At 33.6% G+C, this 14,474-nt stretch overlaps 2 pseudogenes; one reads left to right on the top strand and one right to left on the bottom strand.

Moving 5' to 3' along the window:
• The first annotated feature begins 4,914 nt into the window (after positions 1 to 4,914).
• Positions 4,915 to 9,459, top strand: LOC134267213 (succinyl-CoA:3-ketoacid coenzyme A transferase 1, mitochondrial-like; annotated as a pseudogene).
• A 1,741-nt stretch (positions 9,460 to 11,200) lies between these two features.
• LOC134267202 (uncharacterized) lies at positions 11,201 to 13,206 on the bottom strand (annotated as a pseudogene).
• Between the last annotated feature and the right edge of the window lie 1,268 nt (positions 13,207 to 14,474).

Genomic DNA, 14,474 nt, shown 5'->3' with positions numbered 1-14,474 from the left:
AGGAGTGAGCATCCCATGCCTACCGGTCACACCCGCCATGTACTCCTTGTCATGATCGGGAAATGACGGAAAAATCCATCGTCAATTCATTCAGTGTATAAATAATTTCTAGCAATTAGTATGAAAAACGTCAGCCAGCATTTGACTCAATGACAAATTGTATTTGCTGACAAGGTCTGGTATCGACCACAGAAATTACGAAATGATGTTTTTAAGCGAGACTGCTTATATTCTTGTTTCATCAACTTGCTTGTCAATGATTTACCTCTTGTTAGAAAGTGTTCATACGTAGAGCATACTCTAGCGTATCGAATCAACTGAGATATGTAAACTCCATATGCAGATGATGATGATATATTGCTGCATAGGTAAGGGGAGTTGACGATAGAAAAGTAAAAGTCATCACGTTCATCATAGAATTGGTTGTTAGATTACCATTAGTGTCTTTTTCAAGTAAAATATCCAAGTATGAAACAGATGTGTTAGACTCTGTGGTATCTTTTATCTCAAGCTTACGAAGATATATCTTATCGACATACGAATGGAAATTACCATTGTTAAATGACAGTATGTCGCCGATATAGCTAAATGTCGAGTTGAAGGCCACAGCAAATGTTTTCTTCTTTTCACGCATAAGATTTTTCATAAATTCTGCTTTATATGATTACAAAATAAGTCTGCTAATAACGAAGCGCAATTGGTACCCATGGGAATTTTTTAGCCCCTGCAACCTGTTGTGTGATATCGACAACGGCTTTCATTGGGTAATGTTCTCTTTTAATTGCATTGTTGAGATCAGGAGATCCAGAGAGATTCTTAACCTTTTCGGTTTTTTATACCATGACCAGTGAGTTAACCAATTCTGGTGGTTCATTTACCTTTTCTGTAACATTTAAGGACTCCATTCTGTCCAGTTCCTCTGTTAATCTTTTGCGCATTTTGTAGGATACTTTTCTCAATGCATGAACAACTTGCGGGACAATTTTATGAGAACTCAGCTGAGATCTCTCGGATAAATCTCGGATAATTTCTTCTGCAGTCCTAGATTCGTTTACTGTCTCAGTTTCAGGATGTTTATTTCCCAACTCAATGCAATCCTAGTATGGGGTCTACTTTTCCTGATACAACGTGAAACTGCAGCGCATAATATTTATTTTTGTGCTGTACTGAGCACAGAATTTCTCCAGACATTTTTAATTTGTGACCGGTGTATGACACAAGGTTTGCTTTCGATTGCTGTAATTTCCGTATTCCCAATTTATAGCACATGTTCTTTGGAATAATGTTAAACTGAACATCTGTGTCAATTTTGAGAATAACATTTGAGATTTCTACTTTTAGAGTCGTCTGGTTCACTTTTTTCACGTGTCGTGTGTATATTCCACATTCTCTATCCCAAATTCACTGTCGCAATAAAATTCTGGGTCACCACAATCAATTTCCTTATTTCTTGTCTTCTTAGATCAGCACTTTTTTGCGTTATGATTCGGGTTTTAACATTTGTGACATTTTTCTCCGTAAGGTGGCCTTTTTTTCAATAACTGTGATTTTCCACATTTTTGTTTTACAATTCTGGATTTGTTTTATTTCTGTTTTTATTGTCCGAATTTCTAGATTTATTTGAAGGCACTATATAGCCGTTCTTTGAATGCTTTTATTTACATTATTTACATACAGTAAGACAAGCAAGATCAAACTTAATTCAGATGGCTAAGGCATGGCATTTAAAAATTACAAGAATGAATGAAATACTCAGTATCAGAACTTTCCCAGGATAAAACTACAAGGTTAGCAAGCACATGTGTTCTATAATGGAAACACTTTAACAGTATATATCATAACCATTGCAACTAACATGAAATCAATCTATTAACCAATCAAGGAGGGGCTTGATTTGTCAGTTTACTACATGAATTTTCGTAAGTGCTTTCTACGAATGCAGTTGCATCAGATTGAACTTACGAATTTAATAACATCAATCTCCTTTCATAGTAATAATTTCAATATGGTTAATCATTTTTTCTTAATATATAACATTAAATGAATTACCGTTTCTTTTGTCTTATGTAAAAGAACAAACACTTCCTTTTTAGCTATATTCTACAATTAAAAACCTTTCTTCCCGAGAATAGCAATCCGTGTAAGTAATGCTGATATTGAAATATATCCTCATGTCTTGTTGATTTATAAGTTGGTTAAATCATAATGACTTGGGTCTAAGATGGGATGGATAGAGGGTCAAATTTTTTCAGTAGGAAAAAAAAATTAAATCGTCATTTAGCAATAACAGACCCAAAGTGGATACGATGAGTGTTGTGACCATGGGCCTCTTATTTATTTTTATTGAAATGCTTTATAGGCATCATTTGCTCCCAGGTTATCATTAATTTTTCAAGACCTAAAAAACCGATTCAGAAAGTGTCAGAAATGTTAAACATATATTTGTCTCCTTAAAACTTACATTGGAGATGTTCTGATGGAGTCCATGTCGAAAGGTAAGATCTGAAAAAATTTCAGGTACTCAGTACTATACTCAATATAGACAAACCCATCTACTTCGTTGTAGTTCATAATTACTTTTCTATGATAGTCATTTTAGATATCTATCACAGTAAGACATTTATGAAAGACAATTTAATGAGATGAATTTCAATACAAAATATTTAAGAATTGCATGTAATATTTTGTTTATGGTCTAAAAAAAACGTTGAACAATAATTATTTTAAAGTCTCGCAAGCTTTGATAAAGGTATAAAAGATCAAATACCTGATGATTTTAAAACATCAAAGTAGAATACCTGGGTTATCCTGTAGATTAATATTTCTTATCTGATAAATTTTGAAAGGGGTGCTCCAATGTTTTTTCCTTCAGAAGATGAGGTTACCTGTATGAATGTAAATGGTAAAATTGTCATGATAAAATATGTCAAAACGACGAACAGTGATCATTCTCAAAAATCTATCAAAACAATACAATTAATGAGTAGAGCCTACAAAAGAGGTGGGAATAGGTCAAAGAACACAAAGACAATTGCCCTTTATTCCTACATCGATACGTTTAATCCTGGTGAGCTTGAGATAAAAGATACCACAGAGTCTGACACTACTGTTTCAAACTTGGATATTTTTCTTGAAAAAGACGTTAATGGTAATCTAACAACCAAGCCATATGACATAAAAGTGTTGGCTTTAAAATTAACTTTTCTATCGTCAACTTCCCTTACTTATGCAGCAACATGCCTTCATCAACTGCATACACGCGGAGTTTATGTATCTCAGTTATTCCGATACGCAAGAACACGCTCTTCTAAAACGAGGTAAATTATTGACAAACAAGTTGATGAAACAAGAACATCAGCATTCTCGTTTAATGTCATCATTTCGTAAGTTCTATGGTCGATACAATGACCTTGACAGCAAATACAATTTAACACTGAGTCAAATACTTACGTTTTTCATACCAATTGTTAGTCCATTATTAGTTAAACTGAATAACGTTAGACGACGGATTTGTTCCGTTATTTCCCGATCATGACATGGAGCACACGGTGTGTGTCACCGGTTGGCAGGGGATGCTCACTTCTCCATGGCATCATCACCTGCACACTTAAACGGTGTGTATATATCTCAGTCAATTCGATTCGATTCGCAAAAGCATGTTCTACATATGAGCAATTTCCAAAACGAGGTAAATTATTTACAAGCAAGTTGATGAACCAAGAACATCAGCATTGTCGTTTAAAGTCATCATTCGTAAGTTCAATGGTCGATACAATGACCTTAGCAGCAAATACAATTTATTAAATGATCAGGAATTTTGGTGCTCTCTTATTGGTCTAGACACCTTTTCCTGAGATGTACCTCAGAATGAGCTTACGTCATATGACGTTCTGGGAGGTTATTCGGGTTTTCCCTTCTGACCAACCATAGATTTGCTTACAGTTTTTTCGACCAGTCAGATTGCGTGTTTCAAAGCATGTGTCGGTGTGAATGTAAACATGTCAGACGTCAGTACCAATGAGATTCAACGCTCTTGAAAGAAAATAGTTGAGTATTTATTGTTTATTTTTTTTCAATTTGTAACGACTAGCTGATAATTAGATAGGTTGGGTGTTTTTATTTGATGGAGGCAATATTTAAAGTGTTAAAAGTACGTGTTGTAAAATTCCTGATCAAATAATAAAACGGTTCTTGACTTTTGAATTCGGTCTACTGGTTACTATACAGATCAGGTCAGGTATTGGTTAACCTCGGCCATCAGCCTCGGTCAACCAATACCTGACCAGGTCTGTATATAGTCACGAGTAGACCTCATTAAAAGTCAATAATTGTATATTAGCATTGAGTCAAATGCTGACTGACGTTTTTCATCTTAATTGTTAGTCCATTATTTATCCATTGAATTGACGACGGATTATTTCCCGATCATGACAAGGAGCACACGGCGGGTGGGACCGGTCGGCAGGGGATGCTCACTCCTCCATGGCACCTGATCCCACCTCTGATATTTTGGAGGTCCGTGTTTGCTCTGGTCCTATTTTGTATTGTTTTATGACACTGACAACTCATTGAACTTAGTAAATATAAGTGAATATAGTTAAGAACTTTTATAGTTGGGTAAATTTTTCAACCTCTTCTAAAGTTTAACAAATGGGTATCAAAGACATGATTTAAGTTAAATACTCACCATCAAGAAAACATATTCTGAACAATACACAAATAATCTACTGTTTTTATGCCTTTGTTCAAAGATGGAAACTCAGGAAATGAAAACAAGGGAATTTTTACCATGACTAATTTTGCCCTTTTTAAAATCACTGGTAGCTATTGATATAAATAACCTTTGTACAATAAAGATCCTCAATTTGTCATTCAGTTGAGATGTTCTATAAATAAGATATTTTATGTTTGTAGAAAGACAGCTCGTAACTTTAATCCCCCGATGTGTAAGGTCGGGCGGATCACGATAGCGGAAATAGAGGAATTTGTGGAAGTCAGACAAATTTCACCAGAGGACGTCCACGTACCACATGTGTACGTACAGAGAGTCATAACGGACCCAGCAACGAAAAGAGGATAGAAGTAAAAATCAACAGTAAAAAGAGGATAGAGGTAAAATAAATCATAAATAGATGATAGAGGTATAAATAAACAGTAAAACAGGATACAGGTAAAATAAATCATAAAAAGAGGATAGGGATATAAATAAACAGCAAAAGGAGGATAGAGATATAAATTATCAGTAAAAAGAAGATAGAGGTATAAATAAACAGTAAAAATTGATAGAGATGAAAATAAACAGTAAGAATGATTTTCATTCCTTGTAGTTGATAAATATAATACAAACGAATTATATGAAAAGATAACAACTAATCAAATGTTCATTCTAAACACTTTACTATAAGAGAGTTTAACCATGAATTCGAATCAAATCACAAACAGATACAGATCATATACGTACAAATTTAAAATATAGGCCAAACTTACTTGAAGGGATTATCTCATAACAGTGTATAATCTTGACAGTAGAAAATCTGATGAATAAATCTTCTGTCTTTCAACTGAATTCTCTTCCTTACAGAGACTGAAAACGCGGCACCTAAAGGAGAAAGAGGAACCAGAGACAAATGACAAGGCCACGGAAATGAGAAACAGAATCATAAAGCGGGCAGCTTCTGGAATTCCATGATGGCATATATGGTAGACAAGTGTTGTTTATGTTTCTTGTCAAATACTTTCAACCAATGTAAATGCTGTTTATATTTCTGGTCAAATAATTTCAGCCAATCTGAAAGTTTTCGATATTCCTGGTAATATGAATTCAGCCAATGTGAATGTTGCTTATTTTTAGTCAAAAAATATATAGCAAATCTAAATTTTGTTTATATTTCTCATAAAATAATTTCAGCCAATCTGGATATTGGAATGCCTATGATGGCCAGTAATTATATCCCTTAAGAAATGACCATACATCTACAGAGTGAAAACGGAATCATGGAATTACTTATTCTTCTAATTATCTTGATTATAAAAGAATAAATTTCTTCTTATTTAGTAATTTAGATTGAGATCATTGTGATTTGAGAAGCTTTTATCCAATGAAGCACTTAATATCACATTATTTTTTCTGAAGAATAAGATATTGTTTTATTGTATTTTACATTACAGGGTCCGTACCCATTACCCAGTTATGTTGACCCAGATCTGATCAACGCGGGCAAACAAACCGTCAGAGCTCCAACATCCAGGGAGCCTTTCTTTAGAGACGATTCCTTCGCTATGATTCGAGGTTTGTTTATTTCTTTAATTAAATCAATGTAGCAAATCATAGGCTTTTTAACCCCTACATTTTACTGAAGAAAACACAGCTAAAACAATCGATTTTTTCTATAAACTTCAATATGCTAAAAAGGAAATGATGTGGTTAATATACTTAGTAAGTAATATTCTTAATCTGAAAAGGGTCCAGTCTTGTATCCATCATATTTCAAGTTAAAGACTACATCCCAGTATTTCGTACAAATATATACTGAAAGGAAAAAGAAACGCATATTTTACTTTTAAATTAAATTAAAACTATAATTTCGAAAATGTTTTCCAGTATTGTTATCAAACATTTTAATTCATCTTTAATCTACAAGTTACCAAAATCTTGTGTGACTTTGACTGATAATTCCTGAGTTATTGAAATTGATATATTGATACCCCCAAAAATTAAAATAAAAATTCTTATCAACTCCCTTGCACATTGGTAACAGCCTTGATTTTCCTGTGCATTGAGTTCACCAGAGCATTTATCTTTCTCATTTGATTATTATTCAACTCTTCCGACAATAGTCTTAATGGTTGATAGAAGCTGTATTATTCCAAAGCCAACAAATCCCCCCGCCAAATGAGTGCCACGAATTTTCATTTTAGGATAGAATTTACAGGATCAAACTGGTTTGGTACATGTGAATGTTTGTGAGAAAGTCTCGACAAACACTGGCTACATTTTCTAAGTGTGAACATGCTAAAAACATTACACACACGACGTGTACGTGCGCGCGTGAGAGTAAAATCGACGTAAAAGTTGCCAAGCTCGCGGACCAAATTAGAGCAGAGAATTTCTGTCAATTTTAGGGTGAAAATATTGGTATGATAGTTTGCTGTTTAAATATCGGTTTCAGTGATAATACCGTAAAAGTAGAATTTTTAGCGAGGATTTAATTTTGGTATTATTAGCGAGAGTCCCGAGATCGCTAAAATTGAATATCGCTAAAAATTAATTGCGTTTTATTTGTAATAGCTTCTTTAGTGTGCATTTAAAAATCGCTAATATAACATTTCGCTAAAAATAATTCCCAGTTTTTAAGGACAAATCGCTAAATTTGCGTCTCGTTAAAATTTCCACTTATACGGTACCTTAACAACAACCGAGGTGACATGATGAAAAGACCTGTCTTGATGTGACGTTGTTACGCGTCAACGTCACCGCCATGGTCGGTTGAAAACTTTTAATTTACTCTCTGACAACTGAAAAATCCTTTTTTGTTGAAAAGTTTAAAACAAACTGCACAGCAACATCTTGTTGCCTCTTTATTCACTTACGCAATTCAATTACTGGAACCAGTGTAACTTCCGTCAGCCATACCATGATTGCACGAAATTTATACTGATTGCAAATGCAGGAAAACGATGTCTATAACTCCAATGATTCGATTAGCACCACAAAATGTGATCATAAAATTGTCATCATCAACATGCACGTGTTTTTTGGCTTTTCATCATTTCCCCTACGTAACGCCATACATTTCATGGTTGAGTAATTTTGACCAACAATTTTAGTGAAAAGTAATCAAAATACACATTTGACCAATTTTCATAATTTTCGGCCATATAAGTTAAATATATTTCGCTGTTATGCTATTATGTGTTTCTTTTTCCTTTCCGTATACATTGACTATTGCCTCCAACAATTTTAATTACACGAAAACTTTACTGGGCATGGATACCAAATATTTGAAACATAATCCATTTTTACAGTTGACATATTAACTGAACCATTCTAGGGGCATTACAAGTTTCTTGTTTAATTGTATGACTGATATTGTTTATACAGAGGACACATTAACTTGACCATACTTTGGGCATTGCAAGTATCTCCTTACGGAGATTTGGCAAAGTGGATGATTCCGGTAAGCTAGAAAATATGCAATATAAAATTAAAATTTGCTTTGATAATCACTTACATGTATGTCAAGACTTCATGTTCTCAGTATGAAGAAAAACAGTTTTTTATTCCATGTTTCTTAAATCATATTTCAATTCTGATGGGTTATCTTTGGTAACAGAATTAGCCAATGAACTATTTGCCTTGTTATACTAACCTGTTATATATTTTTAGGGTCGGTTAGCCAAGGGAATGGTTGGAGCTATGACTTAGTGTCCAGTCAGTAGTTAATAAACAGATTTTTCTTGTTGTACTAATGTTTGATGTCTTATTTTCAGGGTCGTTTGGTCAAGGGAATGGGTGGAGCTATGGACTTAGTGTCCAGTCACAAAACTAAGGTTATTGTTACTATGGAGCACCAAGACAAGGTTGTATAATATTCTGACTTACGTTGGCTGATTCAAAACCTTATAAATAAGTCCATGGTTTGATTTAGGTTCAGTATAACTTTAGTGAGTGTTGATATATTTCAGAAAGGAAATAGTAAGATAGTCAACAGCTGTGATCTACCCCTGACGGGTAAAAACTGTGTGGATATGATCATCACAGACAAGGTATGGCAATCACTGATGTTCATAATGATATAAATCTGTAAGCAGAGATACTGTAAAAATGTTTCAAAAATTAACTCTGGGAGAGGCCCTCATAATCTTAACGGTGAATGTGATTATAACGCTTTATATCTCAGTGTGTGTTTGACGTGGACTCAGAAAAGGGACTAATATTAACGGAGATCGCAAAAACGAAGATGTTGTCAGCATTGTTGGTCCCACCAACTGTGAATTTGTGGTACGTGCAAATTAAATACTTCTGATTATAACTGAGTTTTAATATTGTTTTGTGAATTTCTTTTTTAAAAATTCAAGATTATTTAAAATAAACAACAAACTATTCCTTGTGTGTAAAAAATTTAATGAATCAAAGTTATATAATATTTATTAACTTTTAATAACAATTTAGATAGAGTTTTATGATTCATTAATGAATAAAAGATGTATGTGTCTACAATTTGTAAAATTTGCCATATTTGAAATAAGGTGATATCCATTTGAGAACTCTAGGACTGCACCAGAGACTGATATGGATTATTTTGATATCTAGATCCATGTCATGTTTTAGGCAGTACCATACAATTCTATTTGACATTAATCTTATTTCAGGTTGCTCCAGATGTTAAAGTAATGGGACGGATTCAGACATAGACAATGGGGAGACAACTCACTGCTCGTAGTGTCGTCAATTTGTGTGTCGGATATGTGAAATGTAGACTTATAAACAGTGTCAGGATGAGAGCTATAGACCCAAGCACTGGTGTAGACGTCAGAGGTCAAAACACTCAATTCAGTGATCTGAGCCTCATGTTATAATTGTGAGACAAACTCCTGTGTGTTTTGTTATGTATTATATGGATAAACCTTGCTCTCATATACTTGGCAAAAATATTTCACAGAAGAAGACAATATTATGTTCTGTTTAAGTGATTTAAGTTACAGTCTCCTACAGTCCTGCATAATAAATTAAAATTTTCTGTACTCTTCACAAACAAATATCTGCTTGAATGGCTTCAAAACATTGTTTCATTAATCATTTCTCTGTTTAATTAAGGATGTACAATGTGTATGACCTACAAACATAATCTGTCCCAATTAAATAAAATAAAATAAAGGTCATTTTGAACATGTTTTCCCCCATTATAAAAATTATTTCAGAATTAGATTGTAATTGATTTTTTATTCCATGATATATTTCTTTTTTTCTGATAGAGTCTTGACAATTTACCCTTTTTCCTCCAAAAAACTAGTATTAAACATTTTGTTTTGATACAGGAGGTAGGGGAAATTAAAATTATCTTTATATATGAAGGTTTGAAATGTGTACAAATAACATGTACAATGAATAATTATATCTGAAGGCATTTTTAAATCATATGTTTTTTTTATTGATGATGTTTGTATGAATTCTGAAATATTTGTGTCAGAATAAAGTTATATTATATTTCTGTACTATTTCTGTTTTTGTTTGTAACACATAGGTTTATAATAAATAGAACTAGCTTTGGAGGATATACAGAGTGGGAATCAACAGTTAGAGGAGGCAAAGAAACATCAGTGTGCGGCGAGGAAGAAAAATCATCTGCTTCTCAATCTTAATTACGGTCATCGTAATTGTCATTATAATCATTGTTGTGACGATACCAACAGTGATTCAGAGTAATAAAATTAGAGAGTGAAGAATAGCTGAAATTTACAACGACCACTGAACTACACATACATGTACATTTATGATATCATGTAAATAATCATTTAACGTCCATTATACATGTACATGCATTAAAACTTTTGGATTTTCAGAAGATAAAATGTTACATGAAAATTTTTATGAAATAAATTTTATTTCTAAAAACTTCATTTCAAATAAAAACCCTTAGGGCCAAAGACCTGTGTTAAGAATGTTTAAGGTGAGATGACAAGATAGGAATGTCGGGATTTTATCATTTACATCAGTGTACATGAAAACAATAACTGTGTAGTTGTTTATAATGTCCTTGATGTAGTCACTACTACAATACTGCACAGTATAAATGTTAATATTGAATACAAATATTATTTAGAATTACGTAGTCATACAATTATACAGTACTAAGTAGTTATACAATAATATAGTACTATACAGTTATACAATTACTGTATAAAATATCACACAATCTTGACTGACCTGCACTTGGTTTTTTTACTCGCCTGTTTTTATAACAATATTTCTTTTCCCTTTTAGTCTCCTTAATACGAGGGGGGGGGGGGGGTATAGATGGGATAAAAATCTGTTAAGAAAAGCAGAGCCAAGGTAACTCGGTGACTAAGGTGAGCATTGAATCCATATACTTCTGGATCCGTCAGAGACTATGACATGAGAAAAATAATTATGTAAACCTTATTAGGAACAATTTTATTTAAAAAAAGAATTGGCATTAAATTTACTTATTCAGTTATCTTATGTAAGCAACCCTCCGTGCTGTAATCTCATTTGCGTAGCTGTTTGTATTTTGTTGAATGGTTCTTGTCTAAGAGATTGTTGGTATGAGTATAGAGCTGCCTGGAGGTTCCCTGTCACCTGTTGACAGATCCCCAGAATATGGCAGGATATGTCTCTGTGATGTAAAGCTATACACCATCCCCGATCATAGTGAACTAGGGTCTGTAGATCATCTAAGGCTGTTTGTATTCTCACTGTGTCTACATGTCTGCAGCACAAAATCTCTAGCATGTATAACAATATAAAGGGTGGGACAATTAATACAAGGACATCATTCTGTAGAGCAGACTGTTGTTCTGGTATCAATTCTCTGATGTAATGGATTCCACTGTGAAGTGTGATATCCTTTGCTACAGCCTGTCTCATCTTTGTAGACCAGGACTGTCTCCCTACAGCCTCAGTATACATCTCTGCATCTACATTATAGTCATACATCACATATGGCTGTGCTAACTTGACCTTGATCATATTTATAATAGATAAAGCTTCCGTGTATCTGTGTGTCTTGTAATAATACATGACTATGTACACCATGTCAGAAATACAACCAAACTTGGCTGCTAATTTCAGCATGTGGCAGGCCATTTTGTCAGCTCTATACCTCAGTTTGTTTTTATGTGTGTAAGATTCCATGTGTAATATAAAAGCAGTGCTCTGGAGGACTTCAGCTGTAAGTCTCTGAAGCATGAAGTTTTGATACTTTGTCAGGAGGGGTAAACATGTAATCCGTTCTATTGTATGTAGATGTCTCATACAGATTTCAAAGTTGAATTCGTGAAATGTTTCATTGTGCGTTTCAATAAAAAAGTTTTTATCAAACTCAAAAATTGGAGTTTGTTCATCTGTACAGATGGAGAGTCTTGGGTTATGAAGGACATTAATTATATAAGACCTTATAGAGGAACTGTGTAGCAGAAACACTAAACCTTTCTCATACAACCCATACAGTTTCATGAATAGCTGATGTTGTTTGTCGCCGTTAATTTTACTCAGAAACATGTTGTTATCCGGAATGAAAAAGTTAGGACAGACTCCTTGATACACCCATTTAAGGAGGAGTTTAAAACAGACCCAGAAACACAACAAGAGATTTTGTGGATACCAGTGTGGCATTGTGTTTTGTTGAATCACCCAGAAAACTGCTGTCTTCATGTGATAGGAACACAGTAATTTATCATTATCATCCAGACCATTATTAATTATTTCATTTAAGAACAATTTAAGTAAGTCGTAAGTTAAGAATTGACAGTAGTTCATTGCATGCACAAGTTTTTGTTCTGCCAAAGAGAAAGAAATTCTCCATTCATGAGCTTCATGTCTTCCTAGTTTATGTCCTATTGCTACAAAATGACAACCATTTTTCACTATATCATCAACAATTTGAGGTTGGGGCCATGTGTGACATCTATCTATCCAGTATGAGGCAGATGGAGGCCAAAAGTCAGAGACAAGACAGCTTGCAGAATCATATTCTACTGTACCAATTGTTCTGCTCGCACAGGGTCCATGTGGAGTGGAAGTAGATGATGATACAGAACACATGATCTGTCTGTACTTAGAACTAGATATATAATTCCTGTTCTTCATTCTAACACAAGTTCCATGGACTTGTCTGTCCATGCTTGGTGACAGTAAATATAATAAAGTGAATCCTGGTGGATTCTCAGAACAGTCAGAGAGGATCAGTGTTTGTCTGTGTGTGTTGTAATACTGAGACTGAGATAATTCCCAGATCATCTCGGTGATTATTTGGCCAGAACATATAGTCTATATCTGACCCTTGCAGTCTGAATCCTTCTCTTCGACTTCCACTCATCAAGACAGTTTTCACAACACTATTTTTTGTCGCTTAATTTCTCACCACATCATTGATGTCCGCCACATCTCTCCTCATGGCCACAAGTTGTGAAGTCCCAACTTTACGACACAGTCCCACAAACACTGACTCTGATATGTGTTCATAGCTGTATTACTGGGTTTAAAATAAAAATAATAATTTGTTAATATCTCGTATATTGGAAAATCAATTTAGCAAACTTTTAGGGAAAAATCATTTATATTCTGAGAAAAAATAAGGCTAATAAATGTAGATTAAAAGAATGATTTATAAATGCCTGTATTTAAAGACAACAATTATTAGATAAAGTTAAAATATCTTTGATATACACAGAAAAATGTGCCACCTACGTAACACGTAGGTTAAAGCAATATGAGCTGCATGTTTGACACCGGAAAAAAAAGTTGCAAATTTGTAATTAACTATTGTAATGACATAAAAATAGAACATTTATAAACTTCTGTTGGTCATATTTGCTATGAAAGAACTTTTTATACGCGTTGATTAAAGCAAAATTGAATTATTGTCGTCCTGTACAATAATGATTTCTTATATAATACTGTATATTCGTTTGTACAAAAAATTTTCTTCTGAAACATTTTTAAACTTTATTTTGGTTTTATCGATCATAAGGGTTTAGATTAACATACAGATTAATCATAATAACACATTTTACCAGCAAAATAAAATTCTGAATAATGCAGCTCGTATTGCTTTAAACGTATGCGATAAGTGTGTGACTGAATTCACGCACGAATTCACATGGAAAAAAGAACCGGTACGTTAACAATGTTTCCACACACATGAATATCATGTGTGTCACGTATGTTAAACGTAAGTATTGACTGCTATAGGTTACACATACGTTGCACACGTACGTTATTCCTTTAACATATGAATAACGTATGTGCAACGTTAACATGTATGTAAGTACGTTTCTCTTTACACGTTTTAATTTGTTTGATATTTGCACTGCTTATATTAAAAATAAGTACCATACAAGTGTCAGATAATGGTTAAATGTTTTGAACATTTTTTCACATATTGTAAACAGGAGTGAAATAAATTATGTGCTATTTAAAAACTTAATTCATGCATTTGACATAATTTTTCGTGTACGAGGCACATTTTGTTGTATAGATAGGTTTCTTTCTTTTGTAACGCTTTAATTGTTAAATAGAAACACATTTAGCATACTTGAGCTTTAAGCTCAAGTGAGCTTGTCTGATCACATTTTGTCCGTTGTCTTTCTGTCTGTCCGTCCGTTTGTAAACTTTTCACATCCTCATCTTCTTTTATAGAACCACTGGGTCAAGTTCAACAAAACTTGCCATCAAGCATCCATGGTTAAATAGGATTCAAGTTTGTTCAAATGAAGGGCCCCATCATTTTTCA

This window comes from Saccostrea cucullata, unplaced genomic scaffold (genome assembly GCF_032062105.1).
Source record: "Saccostrea cucullata isolate Sc308-1 unplaced genomic scaffold, CSIRO_AGI_Scuc_v1 ctg14624, whole genome shotgun sequence".
In the NCBI taxonomy this organism is placed as follows: Eukaryota; Metazoa; Mollusca; class Bivalvia; order Ostreida; family Ostreidae; genus Saccostrea; species Saccostrea cuccullata.
This window is presented reverse-complemented; position numbering and strand designations above follow the sequence as displayed.